Source organism: Xyrauchen texanus, chromosome 10 (genome assembly GCF_025860055.1).
Source record: "Xyrauchen texanus isolate HMW12.3.18 chromosome 10, RBS_HiC_50CHRs, whole genome shotgun sequence".
In the NCBI taxonomy this organism is placed as follows: domain Eukaryota; kingdom Metazoa; phylum Chordata; class Actinopteri; order Cypriniformes; family Catostomidae; genus Xyrauchen; species Xyrauchen texanus.
In genome coordinates, this window is record NC_068285.1 from 15029753 (window position 1) to 15055774 (window position 26022).

General features: G+C 45.1%; 1 protein-coding gene across 1 annotated transcript in view; it reads right to left on the reverse strand.

The window, feature by feature from the left end:
* The window catches only part of LOC127651012 (uncharacterized), a 40885-nt gene extending 18617 nt beyond the window's left edge, over positions 1-22268 (reverse strand). Inside the window, exon 1 of the mRNA XM_052136710.1 lies at positions 21777-22268. The gene's annotated coding sequence lies outside the window, so the exon portion shown is untranslated. The remainder of the gene's footprint in view (positions 1-21776) is intronic.
* Between the last annotated feature and the right edge of the window lie 3754 nt (positions 22269-26022).

Here is a 26022-nt window from a genome sequence, read left to right on the forward strand (position 1 = left end):
AAAGGCGTACGAAGACAATCAAGGTACCATTGCACTAGCCAAAAACCCAATCTGTAGGCAAAGATGCAAGCACATTGATATCAAATACCATTTCATAAGAGAAATTGTAAATGATCGCAAGGTTATCTTGGAATATTGTCCTACAGAGACAATGGTTGCTGACATAATGACAAAGCCAGCCACCAAGCAGAAGTTAAAGAGTTTTACTCGGGACATGTTTGGAACATAAAAGTGTAAAATGTATGTATACACTGATTTATGTAAAAGAGAAAAATGTATTTAATGTTTATTTTGTTGTTTAGAAAATACAATGGGCTAAGAGTGAGTAGGGGTGTTAAACGTATTGCACTCTTACTCATTGTAATACGGTATTGACTACCTGTATGGAGATATACGGTTTTTGTACATGATGACATTACTTTATTACGTCATCATTCTTCTAAGTAAGAGAACAGCGAACTGATGTTATGTTCGAGTGAAGCTTGTTTTGTTCAAAATAAAAATCCTGCTAAAAGGATAAACAGCGTTTCGTTTGTTTTTCCAGACGCGAGGTGAATGTGCACTCGGATGCTCAACACAGGCCAAAGGCATGGAAACACCCTGGACTAATCACAGACTCAAGAGAGAGAAAAAAAGGTTCAGAACTCCAAATGTCATTCTTTAATATAATTAAAACTTTAATATTAAATCTCATGCAATAAAATCTTGTGAAATTGAAATGCACAAATCGTGTACCATGGAATAAAGAACATTGGTAATTGGAAAGAGGTGAGGGACCCGTATCATCTTCAGGTTATTGACATGTATCACTCATTTGTATTGCATAAATATGGAATGAGTCCCCAATTTAGTTGCAAACTACACCCAATTGGAGCTGTGACAACAAAAAATAAACACACCTTCAAAAATGGTGGGAGCAGCACAGTTCAATGAGACTCTGTTTCAGGAAACCGTATTTTACTAAAAACAGTTCACACAAAGACGTGGGGTTCAAGGGGAGCATCTAATACACCAACAGCCCAGTCTATCTTGTGTCATTGCATGACACGTCACACAGTTCAGCTGGTAGTTCTAGAACAGAAGCAAAGAGAAGACAGTATCCAGTGCCACAGCAGATATAGAAGAAAGATTGGGTCTCCAATTGAAATAGTTTCCCCTTATGGTCTCACAGCACTTACCCATAAACCAGGAGCAGACAAATATAACTCACAGTATTTCGGTAGAGTACATCAGAAGAGTATATCTAAGCAAACCAGTCAACAATCACCACAGTAGGGAGGAAGCAGCCACATCAATCAGAGAAAAGAAAGGACAGTATAGTTCAAGTTCAAGTGTTTTTTATTGTCGTTCAACCATATACAGTTAGTACAGTACACAGTGAAACGAGAAAATGTTCCTCCAGGACCATGGTGCTACATAAAACAACATAGGACAGACACAGAACCACATGAGACTACACGGACTAAATAACATTTCTACATAAAGTGCACGTGCAAACATGTGCAAAAAGTACAGGACAGTACAATAAATTACTAAAAGGAACTGGACAACAGGCACAGTGAGAGACAGTGCAGCGCCGACCAGTACACATTTGTAATCAAGTAGTGCAAAAAGATGACACTTTCTAAAATGCTAAATGTAAACATAACATACTATGAAATAGTGTTCTATGAACAGTTATTGAGGTAGCAGCCAGGTATAAAGTGAAAATGAATTAAAGTGCAACTCTGGACATGTGCAAAAGTTGGAAGGTGTGTGTGTGTGTGTGTGTGTGTGTGTGTGTGTGTGTGTGTAATAAGTGCTCGCTAACAGCACTTGCCCATACAGTCTGTTAAGGCTAAATGGGGGATCTTTGTTTTTATCTTTGTGTGTGTGTGTCAGTCCAGTCCCTGAGTATTTAGGAGTCTGATGGCTCACGGGAAGAAGCTGTCACACAGTCTGGCCGTGAGGGCCTGAATGCTTCGGTACCTATTGCCAGATGGCAGGAGGATGAAGAGTTTGTGTGAGGGGTGTGTGGGGTCATCCACAATGCTGGTTGCTTTGCGGATGCAGCGTTTTATGTAAATGTCTTTGATGGAGGGAAGAGAGAGACCCCTATGATCTTCTCAGCTGTTCTCACTATCCACTGCAGGGCTTTGCGGTCCAAAACGGTGCAAGTCCCAAACCAGGCAGTGATGCAGTTGCTCAGGATGCACTCAATAGTCCCTCTATAGAATGTAGTGAGGATGGGGGTGGGAGATGTACTTTTTTCCACCTTCGAAGAAAGTAGAGACGCTGCTGGGCTTTCTTGGTAATAGAACTGGTGTTGAGGGGGCAGGTGAGGTTCTCTGCCAGGTGAACACCAAGGAATTTGGTGCTCTTGACGATCTCCACAGAGGAGCCATTGATGTTCAGTGGAGAGTGTTCAATATGTGCTATCCTGAAGTCAACAACCATCTCTTTTGTTTTGTCCACTGTGGCAGGGTGGAGGGCAGGACCGGGTGTGTAGGATCACGACCCGGCCCCGCCCTCCACCCTGCCACATCCACATTCAGAGAAAGGTTGTTGGCTCTGCACCAGTCAGTTAGCAGCTGCACCTCCTCTCTTTATGCTGACTCTTCGTTCTTGCTGATGAGACCCACCACGGTCATGTCATCGGCGAACTTGACAATGTGGTTCGAGCTGTGCATTGCTGCACAGTCGTGAGTCAGCAGAGTGAACAGCAGTGGACTGAGCACACAGCCCTGGGGGGCCCCAGTGCTCATTGTGGTGGTGGTGGTGGAGATGCTGTTACCGATCCGGACTGACTGAGGTCTAACAGTCAGGAAGTCCAGGATCCAGTTGCAGAGGGAGGTGTCCAGGCCCAACAGGTTCAGCTTTCCAATCAGGTGCTGAGCAATGATTGTTTTGAATGCTGAGCTGAAGTCTATGAACCGCATTCAAACATAGGAGTCATTTTTATCTAGGTGGTTGAGGGCTAGATGGAGGGTGGTGGTGATGGCGTCGTCTGTTGAATGGTTATGACGATACGCGAACTGCAGTGGGTCTAGTGAGGGGGCAGCTGGGTCTTAACGTGCCTCATGAGGAGCCTCTCAAAGCACTTCACGATGATGGGTGTGAATGTGACAGGACGGTAGTCCTTGAGGCAGGACACTGAAGACTTATTTGGCATGGGGACGATGGTGTTGGCCTTGAAGGACGTTGAAACGACGGCGCTGCTCAGAGAGATGTTGAAGATGTCGGTAAGGACTTCTGCCATCTGGTCTGTACATCCTCTGAGCACTCTGCCAGAAATGTTGTCTGGTCCAGCAGCCTTTCGTGGGTTGACTCTGCATAGAGTTTTTCTCACATCGGCCATGGTAAGACAGAGCACCTGGTCGTTGGGAGGAGGGGTGGTCTTCCTCGCCACCAAGTTGTTCTGCTCCTCAAACCGAGCGTAGAAGTTGTTCAGTGCATCTGGAAGGGAGGCATCTTTGTCACAGGCAACTGATGTTGTCCTGTAGTTGGTGATGGCCTGGATGCCCTGCCACATGTGCAGCGTGTCGCTGCTGTCCTGGAAGTGACTATGGATTCACTGTGCGTGTGCTCGCTTTGCCTCCCTGATGGCCTGGGACAGTTTGGCCCTCGATGTTCTTAGGGCTGCCTTGTCACCTGCTCTGAAGGCAGGGTCTCAGGTCCTCAGCAGCGCACGCACCACCGCAGTCATCAACGGCTTCTGGTTGGAGCGTGTGGTGATGTTCTTGGAGAAAGTGACATCGTCAATGCACTTGCTGATGTAGCTGATCACTGATGATGTGTATTTCTCCAAGTTGGTAGAGTCGCCATATGTTGCAGCCTCCCTGAACATGTGCCAGTCAGTACACTCAAAACAGTCCTGAAGAGCAGAGATGGCTCCTGCTGGCCAGGATTTCACCTGTTTCTGAAGAGGTTTTGTGCGCCTGACGAGCGGTCTGTATGCTGGAATTAGCATAACAGAGATGTGGTCTGAGTAGCCAAGGTGGAGGCGGGGCTCCGCCCGGTATGCGCCTGGGATCATTGTGTAAACAAGATCAAGCGTGTTTGCACCTCTCGTTGCAAATTCCACATACTAATGGAATTTAGGGAGCACTGTCTTGAGATTCACGTGGTTGAAATCTCCGGCGACAATAAACAGTCCATCAGAGTGAGCGTTCTGCAGTTTGCTAATAGCCCCATACAGTTCACAGAGCGCTTCCTTAACATTAGCACTGGGGGGAATGAAAATTCTGGTTACTATGACTGTGGTGAATTCCCGTGGTAAATAAAAAGGTCTGCATCTAACAGTCACAAGCTCCAACAGCGATGACCAGTAGCTAGAAACTAGCACAGAGTTCTTGCACCATTCCGTGTTGATGCCACCACCGCAAGTCTTACCGCACAGAGCTGCATTTCTGTTGGCACGAAACGATGCAAGCCTGTCTAGCTGAATGTTGGTCCGGAACTTTGTCGCTGAACCACGTCTCCGTGAAAACAGCAGTCTATAAACTCACGCTGCGTAGTCTGCTGGAGTCGGATGTAGTCCAGTTTATTGTCCAGGGAGCAAATATTTGAGAGCAGGATAGATGGGAGAGCCGGCCAGCTAGGGTTTGTTCTTAGCCTAGCACGGACCCCCGCCCTCTTGCCACGCTTCCGCTGCCTCGCACACTGCTTATGATGTCCTCTCCCTCGGTCACCGGCAACAGACGGCACCGAGGACTGGTCGCGTAGCAAGCCGAGGTCGCGTAGCTTCTCCTGCAGATCATCACGCAGCTTGGTTGTTGCATGAATCTTATATTTTAGTAGTGTCTGGCGATGGTAAACACGAACTCCGGTTGCTTCAATGTCCATGTGCCGTAAAAGTCGGGCTAACTAACAAAAATAGCACAATAGCAATAGCATTGGGTGCAGCGTGACTGGAAACACATCAATGCTCAACCTGTCAATTGGAATAGAAGTTGTGTGTGTAATCCTGAAGGTCCTATTTAAAAGACTGAGAGCAAATAGCTGGCACCTGCCCTAAGGTGCTCCAGGAGAGATGCTTATTGGAAGTCTGCTGCCATTGGGGTTGAGGTTACAAGCATTAACACTCAATTATCAGCTCAATTGAACCACACCACAGCAAATCAGTGCACACAACAAAAATCACACGTGAAACACAAAATTAACACAAAAAGAAAAAAACATGCACAACATACAAAAATGTAACTTCATAAATGAATGGGATTTCTCCCATATGACATATAGAGCGCAACAGTGCCATACATTGTTTTAGACATCTGGGTTGCAGAAGTATTTTTCCCATTAATTTTTTCTCGTCCTTTCATTTTGTAGTATTATACATACAGAAGAATTGAAACGATATGACTTGAATCTAGGATTTTCAACCTTTGCAATCCTGGAATGCTTCAGCGTCATAAATCAAAGGGGTTAAAGCAGACTACTCTTTGAAAGGCTTCAAAAAGACCATCAGATTTGCACGACTCGAATACCAAGACATTTCATCTTAATCCAGGAACAATTACTTTATTGATTTAGCCCTCTAGAATGTACAGAATGCATTTAAATCCACAATTTAAACAAGACCTAGTCTTGCTAGGTAATTCTGAAATTGCTTTGAACTGTGGTAACTTGTATAACTGACAAATTAATGAGTATAGGCTGATATACCTCTTTAAAATGTGTGTAATATGTCATCCATGTTGTATAACCAATTAATTAACCAGTATTATTTTGTAACCAGGGATTTTCATGTTTTGTTACCTACACGTATAACATCCATGAACAAAATGTAATGTTTAGTATGTAAGCGTTCGCTGGCGTATGCAGAGAAAGCTGATGACAACGAAAATCTTGTCTCTTGAACCATTCTCAAGATATAAAAGCTCATGATTAAATATGCAGTATTTTTGAGTAGGAGATTTTTAAGACTCTGGAACAAAGGACCATAAAAGACAGCCCAGTTGACCATGTGACTCTGAAAAGTCACTTCTGATTGGCGCAGGACACCTTTGGGTATGCGGCCAATTTCATTTCAAATATTTCCAGACAGGACATTTTGTGTTTATATTCTTTTTTGTGGTTATGCCTATTCACAATGGCTATTTATTTTTATACATTTGTTTTATTTTATTATTTTTATTATTGAAGTAAATAAAATATTACTGAGTATGAGAGTGTTGTATAATTTTGAGAATGAATCGCACCTAGGGCACCAAATGGGCTAGGACCGGCACTGCCTGTGGGTTTCATAAATAAACTTCAGTTGGTTTCAAATGCAGCAGCGAGACTGCTAACTATACCCAAGAGATATGATCATATTAGCCCATTTTATCTGTTACATTGGCTACCTGTTTATTTTCATATTAATTTAAAAATTCTGTTCATTACTTACAAATCTTTGAAAGGTTTAGCTCCAAAGTACATTTGTGACTTCTATCATTTGTGACTTCTCTAATCAGTGGTGGAACTAGAGTTTTATATTTGGGGTGGCCAGGGGATGGCCACCAGAAAATAAAGCTTAAGTACCAAGGAGACAAGATACAGTACAATGTGTCTGTTACATTAAATGCTGAGTTTATTTACAAAAAAAACCTCACATTTACAAAAAAAATACATAAAAGAATTTCACACAGTACTTACAGAGAGGAAAGAATTTACAAGTGTTTATAAGTGTTGAACATCTCCTGGCAGCTCTGGCTCACTGTCTATCTCAGAACAAGAGGTCTCTGTGTCATCCCTTGATATATCTTTTTATAACACAAGAACAATTTGTGTATAATCACAATATAAATGCCACAGCCATCAACAACACGAACACACATGAACCAACATTTTAAACGTTCAAACCTGTATGACTGACTTTCTTCTGCTGAACACAAAATATTATATTTTGAAGCATGCTGGTAACCAAACAGTTTTGGTTCCCAATCACTTCCATAGTATAGAAAAAAAAATACAATGGAAGTCGACGGGAACCCAAAACTATTTGGTTACCAACATGCTTCAAAATATCTTCTTTGTGTTCTGCAGAAGAAGGTCATACAGGTTTGGAATGGCATGAGGGTGAGTAAATGATTATTATATTATTTTTGGGTGAACTATCCTTTTAATCTGACAAAATCATCTCAACGTAAATTCCTGAACTTGGCATGTGACTGAATGTCTGTGTCTGGTAGATGCTCTGACCTGTTGGTGTTCCTGAAGTCTGACCACATTGACTCTGACTAGCCTCAGGGAGCTGCTCTGGGGTCCAGTGGTGATGCAAAGGCTGGGGTCTTACCTCAGGTAGGTTTATGATTTATATACAGTATAGTGTGTGTGTCTCTTGTTTTCCTCAGCACATATCACATTACATTTTGGTAAATTATTCCTGTATGTAAGGCAATGACTGAGGGGAAGGGAACATACAGGGAACCCCTGAGTAATTAATAAAGAATTACCACATAATTATGAGGGAATTACTTACAACCTGAAACGTCTAGGTTACGTATGTAACCTCCGTTCCCCGATGGAGGGAACGAGACGTTGTGTCAGAGAAGCAACACTAGGGGTCTCTCTTGAGCGCCGATATTCACCTCTGAACTATGAAAAAAGGCCAATGAGAGTTGGCAACCAGTATTTGCATGTCCCGCCCCCGGACATACGGGTATTTAAGCGGCGCAAATACGGGAGTTCATTCAGGATTTTTCTGAGGAGCCGGAAATGGTCCGGCCACAACAGTGGCTCAGCTCAGCGACGTGGCAGGGGAGACACAACGTCTCGTTCCCTCCATCGGTGAATGGAGGTTACATACGTAACCTAGACGTTCCCCTTCTGTCGCTCTCTCCACGTTGTGTCAGAGAAGCGACACTAGGGTTCCACTTAAAAAGAGCCATGCGCTGAGCCGTGTACGTGATCCGCTGATACAGGAGCGAGCAGGTATCCCTACGTGCAGAACGACCAACTGTATCAGGCTGCACGTACCCTTCCCCAATGCCCCATTTAAGCCATCAAGATTCCTTATCGTTACCCTGGAGGGGGGAACAAGGTGACGGCCGCCAACATGGGAACGGGCCAGCCTGGCTGGGCCTCTTTTCTCTCTATGTTTCTCGCATAGAGCAACTACGGCCGGGGCCCTTACACGCATTGAGGGAAGGGGGTCTTAGCCCTTATTAGGGCGGAGAAGACCCTGCGGAGGCCACACCAACCCGGGAGGGAGGCAAATTTTGAGTGGCAAATACATCGCATGGCCTATACTTAGGTCTTATGCGGAACAGTAGTGCGGTGGTAGATCCAGCCTCGCAGAGGGGAAGCATACAGCACGGCACCCGAGGCAGCTGTAACTGCCTAAGGGAAACACGGAGTCAACTCTCGTGAGGGGACAGAACCGTGGTTTTACACACAGGGGGAGTCCGAACAGGAGGCCTTACCTGTGGGGCCCCTATACCAGTACAGGGTAGCTAGTGGTACCCGCAGTGGTTTGGGTCGGCGAGTTCCTCCGCAGAACTGCGACCCGCGAGGGCTAGGGAGGAGCCAACCAGTGTCCCAAACCTGGGATCTCCTGGGAAAGAAGGCACACTGTTTCCCCTGGTTAGGGGGAAGGGCGCTGGGTGCAAGCGATTCACCCGGTCAGATCGTGGACGTGCCACCGAGTTCTACGGGCTCGGTACCTGAGAGAACACGGGACGATACTGACTCAACTTGGAGATTGTAGAATCTCGCAAAGTGTTAGGTGTTGCCCAGCCCGCTGCTCTACAAATGTCTGCTAGGGCAGTGCCCCTAGCCAGTGCCCACGAGGACGCAACACTCCTGGTGGAGTGGGCTCGGACCCGCAAAGGGGGGGGCATGGCCTGGGTGTGATAAGCCAGGGAAATGGCGTCGACAACCCAGTGGGTGAGTCTCTGCTTGGAGACAGCATTCCCTTTCTGCTGTCCCCCAAAGCAGACGAAGAGCTGCTCAGAGCGTCTGGTGCTCTGTGTGCGGTCCAGGTAAATACGTAAGGCGCGTACTGGACAGAGCAGTGAAAAGGCTGTGTCTGCCTCCTCCCGGGGCAGCGCTTGCAGGTTCACCACCTGATCCCTGAAGGGTGTGGTAGGAACCTTGGGCACGTAGCCCGGTCGCGGTCTTAGGATCACGAAAGTGTCCGCCGGACCGAACTCCAGGCAAGCGTCGCTAACAGAGAACGCATGCAGGTCCCCGACCCTCTTGATGGAAGCGAGCGCGATCAGCAGGGCGGTCTAGAGAGAGATTGCCCTGAGTCCAACTGAGTCAAGCGGCTCGAAGGGGGGTCTCCGGAGGCCCATAAGGACGACCGAGAGATCCCAGGAGGGAAACAGGTTAGGCCGGGAGGGAGTCATCCTCCGGGCACCTTTTAGGAACCTGACGATTAAGTCGTGCTTACCAAGAGACTTGCCGTCTACCGTGTCGTGGTGGGCTGCGATAGCGGCAACATACACCTTGAGGGTGGAGGGGGACAGCCTCCTCTCCAGCCTCTCCTGAAGAAACACGAGCACTGACCTAACTGCGCACTTCTGCGGGTCTTCGGCTCGGGAAGAACACCAATCCGCGAACAGACGCCACTTCAGGGCGTAAAGATGCCTGGTCGAAGGGGCTCTGGCTTGGTTAATCGTGTCTATGACGGCCAAAGGTAGGCCGGCTAGATCCTCCGCGTCCCGTCCAGGGACCAGACGTGGAGATTCCAGAGGTCTGGATGCGGATGCCAGAGTGTGCCCCGTCCCTGAGAAAGAAGGTCCTTCCTCAGGGAATTCGCCAGGAGGGGCTGTCATGAGGAGCGTGAGATCCGAAAACCACCTCCGGTTGGGCCAGTAGGGGGCCACCAGAGTGACTTGCTCCTTGTCCTCCCTGACCTTGCATAGCACCTGTGCAAGAAGGCTCACTGGGGGAAAGGCGTACTTGCGCCGCCCCGCGGGCCAGCTGTGCGCCAGAGCATCTGTCCCCAGGGGAGCCTCTGTGAGGGCATACCAGAGCGGACAGTGGGAGGTTTCTTGGGAGGCAAACAGGTCTACCTGGGCCTTGCCGAACCTGTCCCAAATCAGCTGGACCGATTGGGGGTGGAGCCTCCACTCTCCGCCGGGCAAGTTTTGCCTTGACAGCGCGTCCGCTATCACATTGAGGTTGCCGGGGATGTGAATGGCGCGCAGTGACTCCAGTCGCTGCTGACTCCAAAGGAGGAGATGACGGGCGAGCTGTGACATGTGGAGGGTGCGTACTCTGCCTTGGCAGTTTATGTAGGCCACCACCGTGGTGCTGTCTGTCCTGACTAGGACATGCTTGCCACGAATCAACGGAAGAAATTTCTTCAGGGCAAGAAAAACGGCCAGCAGCTCTAGGCAGTTGATGTGCCAGCACAGCGTGCCTCGGTTCTACCGGCCTGCGGCTGCACGCCCGTTGCACACGGCGCCCCAACCCAATTTGAAGGCGTCGGTTGTAACCAGAACGCGACGGGACACCTGCTGCAAGGGTACTCCTGCCCGTAGAAAGCAGAGGTCTGTCCAGGGTTTGAAGGTTTGGCGGCAGGCGGGGGTGACTTTCACGCCGTGCGTGCCGTGGCGCCATGCTCGTCTCGGGACTCGAGTCTGGAGCCAATGCCGTCTACCGTGTCGTGGTGGGCTGCGATAGCGGCAACATACACCTTGAGGGTGGAGGGGGACAGCCTCCCAGAGACGACGGGCGAGCTGTGACATGTGGAGGGTGCGTACTCTGCCTTGGCAGTTTATGTAGGCCACCACCGTGGTGCTGTCTGTCCTGACTAGGACATGCTTGCCACGAATCAACGGAAGAAATTTCTTCAGGGCAAGAAAAACGGCCAGCAGCTCTAGGCAGTTGATGTGCCAGCACAGCGTGCCTCGGTTCTACCGGCCTGCGGCTGCGCGCCCGTTGCACACGGCGCCCCAACCCAATTTGAAGGCGTCGGTTGTAACCAGAACGCGACGGGACACCTGCTGCAAGGGTACTCCTGCCCGTAGAAAGCAGAGGTCTGTCCAGGGTTTGAAGGTTTGGCGGCAGGCGGGGGTGACTTTCATGCCGTGCGTGCCGTGGCGCCATGCTCGTCTCGGGACTCGAGTCTGGAGCCAATGCTGAAGTGGTCTCATATGCATCAACCCCAGCGGCGCGGCCGCCGCAGAGGATGCCATATGCCCCAGGAGCCGTTGGAAACGTTTCAAAGGGACCACGGTGCCTAGTTCAAAAGAAGCGAGGCATTCCAGCACTGACTGAGCACGCTCGTTGGAGAGGCGTGCTGTCATTGAGACTGAGTCTAACTCCAAACCGAGAAAAGAGATGCTCTGGACCGGGGTGAGCTTGCTCTTTTCCCAGTTGACCTGAAACCCTAAACGGCCGAGGTGCTCGAGCACCTGGTCTCTGTGTGCGCATAGTGATTCCTGCGAGGAGGCCAAAATGAGCCAATCGTCGAGGTAATTGAGTATGCGTATGCCCGCTCCTCGTAGCGGGGCAAGAGCCGCCTCTGCGACCTTCGTGAAGACGCGAGGGGACAGAGACAGGCCGAAGGGGAGGACCTTGTACTGATACGCCTGCCGTCGAACGCGAACCGTAGAAAGGGTCGATGTCGAGGGCGAATTGAGACGTGGAAGTACGCGTCCTTCAGGTCTACCGCTGTAAACCAATCTAGATGCTGGACGCCAGATAGAATTTGTTTCTGGGTAAGCATTTTGAACGGGAGTTTGGACAGGGTCCGATTGAAAACTCGTAGGTCCAAGATCGGTCGTATGCCGCCGCCTTTCTTGGGTACAATGAAGTAAGGGCTGTAGAAACCCTTCTTCGTTTCGGTCGGAGGGACAGGCTCTATCGCGTCCTTGATTAGAAGGGAGGCGATTTCCTCGCGCAGGGAGTGGGCATGTTCGCCGTGCACTGCGGAGGAACGAACGCCCACGAAGGGGGGCAGAGACCTGGCAAACTGAATTGCGTAACCGAGTCGGATGGTCCGGTGCAGCCACCGCGACGAGCTGGGCAGTGAAAGCCACGCCTCTAAGCTCCGTGCTAGGGGCACCAAGGGGACGAGTATTTTGGACGTACCCGGCGGGGCTTCACAGCGGTGCGGAACAGGTAACGCGGCGTCGGGAGGCGCTGTGGCGTCCCGAGGCTCTGGTGCTGAGAATAAACTCAAAGCACTTACCTTGTTCCGCGCACCCGGCAGGGGGCGGGTTCGTGACTGAGGAGGAGGTCTGCTGGCGTCCTCTGAACTCGTCTGAACCGGCCGGCCAGGGAACAGTCGTGGGCTGAGGGCGGGGACACCGCGTCCAGGAAGCCGGGACTGTCGAGGCCTGAAAGCAGAGTGCCGTGAGAACGGCATTTTGCGGGCCAGGTGACCCAGAGACAACAAGTAAATAGCTCTATAGTGTGTAAAGAATTTAACAAAAAATAAATTCTCCTTCCGGCCCTCCACCGGGGGACGGAGTGGTCTTACCAGCTCCGGAGCTACTGTCTCGGTCTCTGGGTCGGTCACCTCCGGGGCGCCTGGGAGCCTTCTGGGTCCACAAGGGGGCCCGTGAGACGATGGGCGTCCAACTTCTGCGGGGAGCTCGACACTGGGGCTGAGAGCGGGCCCACTCACTTGTTAGTTGAGGTGGAGCACCACTTTCTTTCTTCCTTGAAAGCCGCAGGAGGGTGCCCTCGGCGAGCAGACAGGGCATGGCCCCTGGCGGCAGGTTTGCGTCAGGGCAGGATGTGTGAAAATAGCCTTCGTCTGTTTCTTCACCACTGAGGACTGCCTTTTTGGGCGAAGTCGTCACGCAGCGTCGCCGAATGGACGGAACTGGGAGACGATGGCGTTTGAGAATGCGTGCTTTGTCTGCCTCCTGTACTGCCTGTCCATCGTTGCGTTTCTGGACCACGGAGTGTCCATCGCCTGTTTGAGTGCAGTTCCTGCAGCACGTCAAAAACAGGACCACCCAAGTGCAAATTTTGAAGTGCCCTGGCCCGGTGGACTTGCAGGAGGGGGCCATGGCGTGCAGGGGGGAGTGGTCTGGGACAGTTCTACCACCGAGGGTAGCGAGAGCGGAGGAGCGAGGAAGCTGGGCTTGCTCAGCTCGTCATGCACGTCCGGGAAGGGGCCCGGGGGGCGCGGCTGTGAGCGGCGCACATGCCCACGGAACCAATTACCAATTAAGCATAGCGGACCTTCGTGCGTCAGGCTCAGACTGGGCGGGGACCCAAAGGTGGCGGCCCAGGCGAGTTATCCGCATCCAGCGCCGCTGTTACGCTCTCCGATGCAGCGGTGATGTCATCATCCAATGCCAGGGAGCTCAAGGGACCGGACGGCAAGCCGTTAAGCCGGCCGCACTAATCCAGAGCTCGCGGGAAGCCGGCAAGCGTGCCAGGGAGGCGGGAGGTTTCGAGGGATTTACCCGCGAAGCGCCCGCTATTCTCCCCAGATCGTTCTTCATCGCTCGCGGCGCCTGCCTCAATCCCGTAGGAAGGAGGCGAGGTGTGGGGGGTGGCTGAAGTGGCTCTCTCTCACTACAAGAGAAAGCAGGGATCGCAACGCTGCTGCGGTTATGTTCTCGCACTGAAAACATAACCCATTGGAGAGAATGCTCATCCCGAGCTCGGACGGAAACAAGAAAGCATGCCGGGGAGGCGGGGGGTTTCGAGGGGGTTCACCCGGCGAAAACGGAGCCCGTCATTGCCCCCAGATCGTTTTCATCGCCCGCGGCGCCTGCCTCAATCCCGTAGGAAGGAGGCAAGGCGCGGGGGGCGGCTGAAACGGTTTTTTCTCACTACAAGAAAAAGCCTACGACCGCAATGCTGTCATGGTTATGTTCTCGCACTGAGAACATAGACCATTCATAAAAACGCTGCCTGCGTGTGATTGCAACCCAGGAATGCAAGGCAGTTTTTATGACCGTCAGAGGTGGGGAGAATCAACGCATCCAAAAACTACACAGAGGCGGAAAACCGTCTTTAAAAAGACACGTCCTGAGAAGGACGTTCAACGCCGCTGTGTTTTGCTCTTTTAGAGGAAATTACTCTTTTAAATAAAATCACTCTTTTATGAATGAAAGACTCGTGAGAGATCTTTCTTATCTGCAACTGTCGATGCGCTCAGGGGCAGGAAGTGCACAGCCGTGCAAACAAGAGAAAGCCGCTGTTGTGCGCCATAGAATCCAACAGCATGCAGCAGAGGATAGCAGGAACTCGGTGTGTAATACGCAGCAGTCTGCAAACACGACCATCGGCTCCGAAGAAATTTTCTGAATGAACTCCCGTATTTGCGCCGCTTAAATACCCGTATGTCCGGGGGCGGGACATGCAAATACTGGTTGCCAACTCTCATTGGCCTTTTTTCATAGTCCAGAGGTGAATATCGGCGCTCAAGAGAGACCCCTAGTGTCGCTTCTCTGACACAACGTGGAGAGAGCGACAGAAGGGGAACAGTATTCTAAAGTGAAAATACAGGGAACCCATGATTTTTTAATACAGAATTACTAGATAATCATTCATTAATGGGGTTCCCTGTATTTTCACTTTAGAATACTTTTCCTGGTTGTAAGTAATTCTTTATTAATTGAAGTAGTTCATCAGGAGGATGACTGAATTCAATAGTTATTGATTAGCTAATTGTTACTTAACACAACTACAAAATGCTATTACATACTGATTAGTTAACACATCTTCCTTAGTAGTTAATAGTAGTGACTTAAGTGTTAATGAAGAATTACCTATTAGTTCTGCAGTAATTCCTTATTAGTTATGCATTAAGTAAGATACAGTATTCTAAAGTGTTACCGCGTCGGTTTGTACCTGATCTCTTTAAAAAGAACTCTCCCTTTAAAAATATATCTCTCCCTTTCTTTTCATGTTTAATTGATCCTGTGCAAAAATATGACAGCCTATGGTCACATCCAATTACCAAAAATGTTATCTTATTTACAAATCCTCATTTTCATAACTGTACATTAAAATCAACTACCAGTCTAAGTTACCAGTTTGATTATTGCCAGCCCTCCGCTGAACTGAAGTAACTGAACTAGCTAATCGATTTCAAACTGCTAAATGTTTACTCGCTGAAGCTGTATCCTACTTCCCCACATTAGCTAAACATTTGTATACTGTAACTTCCATACTGCACGATATATGCATGTATTACTAGCGCAGATGTAATCGTAAGGATTGTTATGCTAAATTTCGAAACGATCTCTCTAATCTGATTAACCTGTAGCCTATTGGGGCCTTATTAACTCACACAACGTCTCATAAAATGTATTCAGCAAACAAACATGATGCTAAACCTTAACTTACTTCAAATATGACGTTTTCTTATTCTTCTGTATCTTGCAGCTATATTCTCTCGTCCTTGGCTCGTCGTCCGTTTCAAAACTGCGCGTGCTGCCAGCGAACGTAAAAAAAAAAAGTCTTCTTTTGACAAGAGGTTAAATGAGATGTCAATCAGCATCAGCAACTGCCAGTAGTGAATAAAAAGTCGGGGTGGTACCTGGGGTGGCCAATCAGATGTCAGTGGTGTCCAGTGCCATCCCGGACACGCCTCTGGCTATAATCCATTGCACTCACTACAATCGCAAAACTCTTGTCTGTTAACAATATCAAAATCCACAAAAGGAGGGAGATCATTTTCATATTTGGCTCCTTAACTCTGGAATAATCTTCATTGCACTGTTCAGAACTCAGACACACTCTCTCAGTTTAAGTCTAGACTAACTACTAATCGATTCAGCCAGGCATACACCTAATGTATCCCTCAAGTCATAGTTATATGCTGCTTTAGTTAGTTCTGCCAGAACCGAAAAATACTTCTCATATTCTTTAACCCTGCTTAAAAGTGAATGGCACCTGTGCTAATTTTATTACATTTCTTTACCTGCCTAAACCTCAGGATTATATCAAGGTTACCAGATCCTGCCAAATCCATTAAATTTATTATATCCATGATGTTAGCCAGAGGGGAACTGGCCCCCACAGTGAGTCTGGTTTCTCCAAAGGTTATTTTTCTCCATTAACCAACATCTTATGGAGTTTTGTGTTCCTTGCCACAGTCGCCTTCAGCTTGCTCACTGGGGTTATTAATACAATTATTATTTAATTACTTATTTTTAAACACGATTAACAATCCAATTGTATCAAACTACACAATGATGACTCTAAGACATTATAGAAATTACAGTTTTATCTTCTGTTGAAATGATGTATGTTGTGAAAGGCTCTATACAAATAAAATTGACTTAACTTCTTAATCTTATTTATGTATAAATTTAATTATTTATTTATTTATTTATTTTCCTTCACCTGTACTTGTCTTTATGATTGTGTGAGTGTGTGTGTATGTGTGTGTGTGCACCTTTTATAACCCCTTCCTCTGGCTGGAAGGTGAGCAGTGTGACCCTAAATAGGGCTGTTCAGTCAATCAGGGTGCTGCCGAACTCCGCTGCTGCTTCAAATCCATCGGAGAGCGACCACTTGCCCTGGTCGGTCACCCACATCGCAGGACTTTGAAGGGGGGGGGGGCAACAAAGTTGACACACGCGTGAATTAGATTAAAGTGAGGAAGACTTGCACAGCATCGGCCTCACTCTCTCTTCCCGGCGACCACCATGATTCAGTGGCAAGACGGAGTCAAGATGTCTGAAGATGGCACCGGGCGCAGTGGTTGACCAGGATATCCTTTGTACCTCGTCCTGCTCTTCGCGTACCACGGACACGTCGCTGTATCGCCTGAAAGACCGTTGGGTCCAAAATGGCCTCATCCGCTCGTCCAGCCGAAACAGACTTCGCATGCTGGGACAGGTATATCCCGAAAGAGTTTGCACCGAGGAGCACCGTGGACATGATCTTCGCAGTTCGTCAACTCCAAGAAAAATTTCAGGAGCAAAATGTCAGTCTCTTCACAGCATTCATCGACCTCACAAAAGCCTTTGACACTGTAAACAGAGATGGCCTGTGGAAAATCATACGGTAATACGGCTGTCCGGACAAATACATTCAAATCGTCCGTGGACTACACGACGGTATGTTCGCCTGCATTATCGACAATGGTGTCGCTTCGGAATCCTTTCCTGTCACCACCGGAGTTAAAGAAGGATGTGTTCTCGCCCCAATGCTCTTCAGTCTTGTTTTCTCCATGATGTTGTGGGACGCCTACAAAGACGAGAACCCCGGCATCAAACTTTGTTACCGCAGAAGCACGCCCTACGAAGAACCGATATTGAGCATCAACAATCAAGTTCTATCTGCCGTCGAGAAATGTACCTATCTTGGAAGCACCGTCTCTCGACACGTGTTGATCGACAATGAAGTTATTTCCAGAATTTCAAAAGCAAGCTGCAACTTCGGACGCTTACGCTCATCGGTTTGGAATCGCCATGGAATTAACTTGTCCGTGAAGTTTTGGATGTACAAGGCCGTCGTCCTGTCCTCCATGCTGTATGGCTCTGAAACGTGGACCGTCTATCAACGACACGCCAGGAAACTGAACCACTTCCATCTCAACTGCCTGCGGCGCATCCTCAACATCACGTGGCAGGACAGAATCCCGGACACTGAAGTCCTGGAGAGAACGAAGCTACCCAGCGTCTTTACAATGTTGAAACAAATTCAGCTGAGCTGAAGTGGACACGTCACATGCACGTCGGACGAGCGATTACCAAAGCACATCTTCTATGGAGAACTGGAGAATGGAGTTCGATCACGCTGCGGGCAAAAGAGACGTTACAAGGAAACGCTGAAGACAACACTCAAGGATTTCGGGATTGACCCCAACAACTGGGAAGTAAACATGCAGGATTGCAACGCATGGAGGACTGCTGTAAAATCAGGAGCCACCAACTTCGAACCAGTCGGTTTGCTGCAGCCAAAGAAAAATTACAAAAAAGAAAAGGAGGAACCCGAATTCCAATCGCCACTGCAGCTGCACCACATCCGGTTTGCCCCCACTGCAACCGGACATTCAGAGCACGCATTGGGCTGGTCAGACACTTGTGCGTTCACCAACGACGAAATGTTGCTGATCAATGAACATATCTTCCCTTCCCCTTCCCTACTCTACGATGGTGATGAAGTTGGTCTTCTTCGAAAACAAAGGACGAAATTCCGTGTGTGTGTGTGTCAGTTCATATTGTTTGCCCTCAGACAGAGGTTGCATTCAAAAATTAGCTGCATTGTTTGCCTCCACCCTTTCTTTAAAACACCCAAAAAAATTCAATCACAATTACTTCTAAAATCTGCTAGTGGAATAGCAGAAGTTCTGATAGTAACACTAGATAATAACTTTATTGTCAAGTTCAGTAAGATGATGACTTATAAACCAAATCTTATTTGATTATGAATATTTGTGTGATTATTGTTAGCCTATGTTTATATTAATTCAGAATTCAATAACCGCAATTTATTTAAAGAATAGATTTACATTAATTCATTTGGCAGACGCTTTTATCCAAAGCAAATTACAGTACACTTATTACTGGGACAATCCCCCCGGAGCAACCTGGGGTTAAGTGCCTTGCTCAAAGACACAATGGTGGTGGCTGAGGGGATCGAACCAGCGACCTTCTGATTACAAGTTATGCGCAAAGCCCACTAAACCACCACCACCACTAGATTCATTGATTGTGATAATAACAAGAATTGGAACGTGCCACTGTAAAACATCCTCAAGGAAACATTTGGTTGCCACACTGCCAGAACTTTCTGGAGAAACTCTAGACACACTTTCAGTTCTTTGAGAAACTTACTCTGAACTCCTATACAAGAAACTTCAACTATGGCATTTGTTAAGAAAAAAAGTAGCCTAAAAACTTTAAATACAACTGCCTCAATCCTCTAATATATTCGGTTTAGATCTACGTAATTTCCAGTTACACTGGCAGTTCCAGTTTATAGCAGTTTGAGCTTGAGGGTGGCAAATGCCTCCAAACTTGAACTGACATCTAAAAAACAAAAAGTTTTATAATTACTTTATTACAGTTTCGGCTTGGGTGTGAACAACATTTCAACAGAATTATACAGTACAGCCCAATGTAATCCCAATGAAAAATTACAAGGTTGATTGTCATTTTGCTCACACACCCATGCAAAGTACATCTTTTCTTTTACCCATAAAAAAGTGTTATTTCAAATCATGGAAAGGCTATATATTAACGTGATCAGATTTCTGAAATGAAAAACGGGGACATTTCTTGTTCAGTGGTAAATATGTAATTGAAATGTCACATGTTACTTACAGTGTCTTTGATTTAAAAAAGGGGGACAGTTCGGATGTTATCTATTTTGACCAGGGACTAAAAATGGTTTAAGGAACGAAAACTAAACTGAAAACGAACAAAATACGGCTATAACCAGTTAATTTTGTTCTGAAAATATTTTCATGGAACCAAAAGGTTTATCACAGTTAACTTCTTGGTACTACACGACTTCATGTTGCCTGAAAAAATGAAACATGTGCTTTGATCCTGAAGGAAACTGCTGCATCACACATTTCTTTGCCTAATTGCCCGTTGTGGATGTCGCATTCTCTGAATGAAAACCTTTTTAACAACTATGTATAATTACTACATACACATGCACGGTTAATGCAGATACAAGGAAAACATTATTAGAGATAAAAGCACATTTAAAAGTTTTTTCCAAGTCTTCACTGAATTATTGTTCGAAATTATGCATTCATACCAGATTTGATGCTGCCGGGTTTTGACTGAGAAGCAGATCAGTAATTAAAATTATATTTAACTGTTAATTAACTGCTTGTTGTGATTTTTATGCTGATAAATCCACCACACACACACAAAATGAATTGCTTATTTTGGTGAGGCAAGTGGCTTCTTTTGGGCTTGTTTTTCCAGACCATGATGTTGTTTTACAAGATCTGGTAACACTGCAATTGCTACTGTCAATTTAAAAAGGCACAGCCAATTGTTTGCACTCCAGATCGACGAATCCACTGACTTGTGTAACATATGTGATGTAAGTGAAAAACATGGACATTCAAGAAGAGTTTCTATTCAGTAGTACTTTGCCCACCCACACACACACACACACATATGTTGGTGCAGCTATCATTATGAGGACTCTCCATAGATATAATGATTTGTATACTGTACAAACTATAGATTCTATCCCCTTACCTTAACCCTACCCCTAAACCTAACCCTCAAAAAAAATTAAATGTTAAATTTTCAATACAACATAGTTTAGTATGTTTTTTAAGCCATTTGAATTATGGGGACACTAGAAATGTCCTCATAAACCTCAATTATAGCATAATACCCTTGTAATTACCACTTTGTAACCTAAAATAAGTCCTTGTAAACCACTTAAACCTGCCCACATACACACACACACACATATACACCTCCTCTCTGTTACAGCTCTTCTGACTGGTTTGACTAAGATGGACCGCAATTGGAATTTCATTGTGTACATTATGTCACAAGGGATGCCCACTGTCTTTGACTTTGACAACCCTTGGTCCAAATCCTTCTAGCGACCTCTAGTGTCCACTAAGGAGAATGTCCCAAGTGTTAGACCTGGTAATTTATAGCACATCCCATAGATGCTCAATCAGATGGAGATCTGGGGGATTTGGAGGCCAAGTCAACACAGGGGCTGTAGCCTTTAGTCTCCTTGTTAGCGCGCCCGCCTCCCAGGCCGGTCAAAATACCGCTCAGAGCGGGTTGAGTAAGACCAGTTACAGTGAACCGTAACCTGGATGGGAGTGAGGTTTAGGGGGGTGAGTGTAACGGGAGCCAGCTGGTACATGATAGCTGTAAACCTCACTCCCATGGCCTCAAGAGGCGCACGAGTGACTGACACAAGGGGTTGAAGCCTTTAGCCTCCTCGTAATTGTGTATCACACTGAGCTTTTCAGCTACCCATTTCAAAGTCAAAACTGTACAATACAGTAGTACCCAGAAATAGGATATGCACATTTGTATGTATACAGTACATTTATTTTTGTAGTAATGTGTGACATGTAAACACAAAATTTACATTTGCATGTCCATTTGTACACATTTCTTACATGTAAAGTCAGATATTGTGAACAGAAATTTGGCACAAAATTACATCCATGCAAAAAAAAACAAAAAAAAAAACACCTGCAACAATGACAAAACCTGATAGTGATAGTTCTGTAAAAAAAACAATAAATTGTACAGATTTTGATAATTGAATGGATAATTTTGCATATGATGGCTCACACGATGGAAGAATGTTTAGAAGTTGTGAAGAGAATGACAATTTCAATGAGAATCAACTCATCAGTTTTGATCAGCAAACCCTGTTTGTTTAGTTATTGTGCAAATTGTAGACAATTGTACTTACTGTTTTGCACACATGTGCCGAAGCACATGCATTTTGCTTAAATGAATAAGAAATTCAATCTGGTCTGAACAAGAAACTAATTGATCAGAGACTTAATGTTTTGAAAAAACTATTCTCATTCGAGAATTGAGCCAAAGCGATTGAGGAAAAACTTTAATGATCCAGAACTTTTCAAGTATGGTGCCATGATGAGTCCAAATATATTGTCAGTGTAGCTTTCCACCAGCAAAACGTAGCTGGTGAAGCTGGTTGACTAGCATGGACTTTCTTATGAAGCTGGTTAAGCCTGTTGGGGACACCAGCACACCAGCATCCCATGGGATACCAGCACTCAAAACACAACATAAGCTGGTGACTAACAATGCTGGTCTTCTCAGCAGGTTTCATCTGTTTAAGACAATATATGTGCAATAAAATATGTAAAAGAAATATATATATAATAATAATAATAATAATAAAAAAAAGTTTGTATTTTAGATTTTGCTTGCAAAATCATGAAGCCAACATCAGCATACCTGCATAAGGGTTTGACCCATCAATAGAAATCCCATCCGCTTACCCCTCACTAACTGATTTTATGCATATCTCCAAACTCAGGTCACTGCTCTCAAAACAATTAGCACAGCCATCTGAAAACTTTGTAATTGTCCTAAACTATTTTTCTTGATTTTCCTCATTTTCTTGAAACACTATATACAAGTTTCTCTGATCCAAAACTCATGCTTTCAAAACAGTTAACAGAGCTCCCGTATTTAATACCCGTATGTCCGGGGGCGGGACATGCAAATACTGGTTGCCAACTCTCATTGGCCTTTTTTCATAGTCCAGAGGTGAATATCGGCGCTCAAGAGAGACCCCTAGTGTCGCTTCTCTGACACAACGTCTCGTTCCCTCCATCGGGAACGGAGGTTACATACTTAACCTAGACGTTCTTGACACCTGAAAACACTTTGATAAATGTGTATATCCTTCTCCTGCTTTGTGAGCATTAACAATTCTATTTCTCAAGTCTAAACAAATTTCTTTTGTCTTTGCCATGATGACAGTTTTATATTACTTCACTAGTTGTTTTGCAAGATACAAATCCACAGTTTGAAGTGCAACTTAAAGGCTTGGGGGATTAATTAGGCGAGTTAGGTTAATTAGGCATATCATTGGATAACAGTGGTTGGTTCTGTAGCCAATCAAACAGATCATTTCTTAAGGGGGTGAATAATATTGACCTTAGCAGTTTTGTTGTATTTTTTTAATAATTATTTTATTCCAGGCAAATTGAAATAAGGCTTTCTCCAGAGGAAAATAATAAGAAATACTGTGTTAAAACCCCTTGCTCTGTTCAACATCACTTGAGAAATATTTGAAAAAGAATTGAAATTTCATAGGGGGTCTAATAATTTTGTCTTCAACTGTAGGAGGTCAAGCGTGAATACACATCACTCAGTGACAGAAGGACCACCACCGCACAAGGAGGCTAGCTAGCTGTCTGTCCTGGGTCTCGGCTCCTGTAAACAGAAACAAAAAAGTGAAACAAATAATGAATTAGTTAAATCATGAAAAACAAACACTACAACAGCACAAGAGTGGTCACAGTAGTTAGGCAGGGAAAAAAGGAGACATGAAACCTGGGTTTATGTTCAACCACTCTCTATGTACGGTTCAACACAATAAAATCAACAAAACAAATAACCTCACAGGCCCACAAATATAGCACTTGAATGGAGGTGATTATTCACACAATACTCAAGTTGAACAGAGCCAGAGAATAAATAGGTTAGATGAAAACAAAATAAAATAAAAAATAAACTCAAAATAGCTCAAGGCTAAACATCATACAACCAAACAAATAAAGAAAAAACCCACAACTAGAGACAAAGAACTACAAACAAAGCAGCAGCATCAGAGAATGTTGCCCCGCAGCCTTAATCAGACGAGAGGTTTCCTAAAACACATGATGTTTCTGCGGGGAATGTTGCCCTGCCGGATCAAGCAGCAAGATGTTTCCTAAAACCTGATTGTTCTTCCTATAAATGAAACAAAGGATTGTTTACAACATAACTATTTAAAAATATGACAAAATTGCGGTAGTTCCACATACTTTCATGTTGTAGCTCCAACTGTAGATACAAATCGCACACCCACGCGAATAACAAAAAGGCACCAATATGCTAGTAAAGCACTCCAAAGCGGAGGAAGAATGTTGAAGGGAGAACGTTGAGGGAATGGCAGCCGCCAGTCGACCACAGCGATAAACTGTCCGTACTGCAGCTAATTGACCACGTAAACAAAATGGTTACCTCAAACCAAGCATATTAGTGTTAGCTAGTTAGCCAAACACACATACCTCCAAAGCGGAAGGGATCAAAACTGGAATGGGCGGTCCTCAGGCAGTGACGCACAACCGGTGCTGTGACACACAAGCAGTGCCCTACAGTTCCATTTTATTGGATCCCTAAAGGCCTATGCTTGGAAAACCAATACACCCACAGGCATGGTACAATAATTACAAAATAATACAAAACTACACTGATATTACTTGAGGCATATCCATCACAATTATTTTCTTACATTTAAAAGTGTACAAACAGTAATTTTTTTCCCATTAAAAATGTTTTACTCCTAAAGAAATTTATTGTAATTTTGAAACATGTATAAAATCATGATCACTTAAATGAGATGAGGAATCTAGTCACATCAGTAACCTTATAAGTTTTAGTCAACATGGGACAGGTGAACTCTCATGGGAGCTGCCATTAAAGAATCACATGACCAGCTGAAAACTAGTTGCTTAATCTTAGTAACCGTCTTGTTATTGGACACTTTCAGTCTTGTATTAAATGAATCATGGCTGATTGTGAATTGTGAACAGCATCCACACCACTAGGTGTCACTGTAAGTCCAAGATGACTTTCTCTATGTCTCAATGGGCTGGACGCTCTGACATTGCAGTTCGTGAATCCCTACTCCCACGCAAAGAACACTGCATGACTGTGGCAAAGTTTTTGCAAAAAAATGTATCTGTTTCATTACATGTCTCAGGGCAGTTCAAAAATTAAATGTCCACTGTGTGGTGCTAAAAGCAAGTAAAATGTTCTACCGAACAGATGAGGTTTTAATGTTAATGGTCTCTCAAGATTTATATCAACAAAACCTGCCTCCCAACACTAAACATTAAACCTAAACTAAACCGATAGAGTCATAAAAAGCAAATGTGAGATGAAAAATTAAATTCGTACCCCAGTCCTTTGTATTGCATACGCAACACTCTATCAGTTGAGCAAACACACAATTTTATCCCACATAAACAAGCTTGTAAATGTAGTTGGATATGTAATGCAAAGGTTAAAATTAGTCATGTGCTATAGTAAAAGTGATTATATGTCATTAGATTGCATTATGTGAAGAACAGTTGAAAATTAAGTGTTTATGAACTGATAATCTGCCGTTTTACTTGTGATTTGTGTGAAATGGGATAAAAGACATTGTTGTTTTAGCACCTCAATGTTCATTCTACCAGGAAATTGCCATGTTACATACAACCGGCCACATGAAAATAATTTTGCAACATGATTCTTTGACCAGGTTGCAAATGCCGCTGGGGTAGAAATATAACAGTAGTTGGAGATAGTAAATAAAAGCAACTTTAAAATCAATCGAATTTAACAACATCCTCGCTCCACTCTTGATTTCATTCTAATTAGGGAAAAAGTGACTTTTATTTTAATACTTAAGTACAATTTAATGTGAATAATTTTTCACTCAAGTATATTTTTGGCTAGATACTTGGACTTTTAATTGAGTACAATCTTCTCTCAGTATCCATACTTTCATTAAGTATAATTTCTGAGTACTTTTTATACCTCTGTCTGACTGTAATCTGCTTCTTGCAAGGAGTGTAATATGTGTTAGACCTTTAGTGGCCACAAGAGGCCACTGTTCTCAAGTGTAAAGTGTTTTCTGATAGTAATGTCAGTTTTATCTTGAAATTATTGGACTTATTGTCCCAGGTTGCTTGTTTCCATTTTGTGTGTCATGAAAGTCTTTAAATGTACTTGTTAGTGCAATTATAAGTCTGACAACCTATGTATATTTACTGTATACCCTGTCTGTATCTACAGTTTTTATCATGTCTTGTTGAAGTCAAGTCTAGTGGTTTATAGCCATTTCCCTCCCTCGCTCACAAGTTCTCCAGCAACATGGAGGGAGACATAGCGCAAGTCCACACTGCCAAAGAGGACTTGCTCTGTGTCTCAATCAGCTCCCTATGTCATGAATCAGTATATGGTGAACACGAATTTGGGCACCGGTAAGGGTACTGATCCACTGAACATTGGGACACTTATGACTCAATCACCCGTGACACATTAACAAGCTTGCGTATTGAAGCGCAACTGTTATTAATCAGCACCATCCCTTTATAAATGACACTATCATTCATTTTCGTGACAGATATTCAAACGTAGTGTTATTATAACAGATAAAAAGCATAAAGAAATAAAAATATAAAGGAGTGTATTTCAAACCTTCTTTTAACGACTCAAATATTTAAAAGATTGTTTAATTTTCATGGTAATTATTCATTAATTACATTACAAACAACATCTCTTTTTAAGAGAAAATAATGCTTGGACTTCATAGTTTTACTCATCATATAAGGACTTGAGAGACTTCAGAAGACACAAGGATGTTTCCGGTAAGGGAACATAGTGAGCAACAATGCTCCCTGGTTTTTATGGTGCATTGTGGGATTTTTTATTGAGCAAG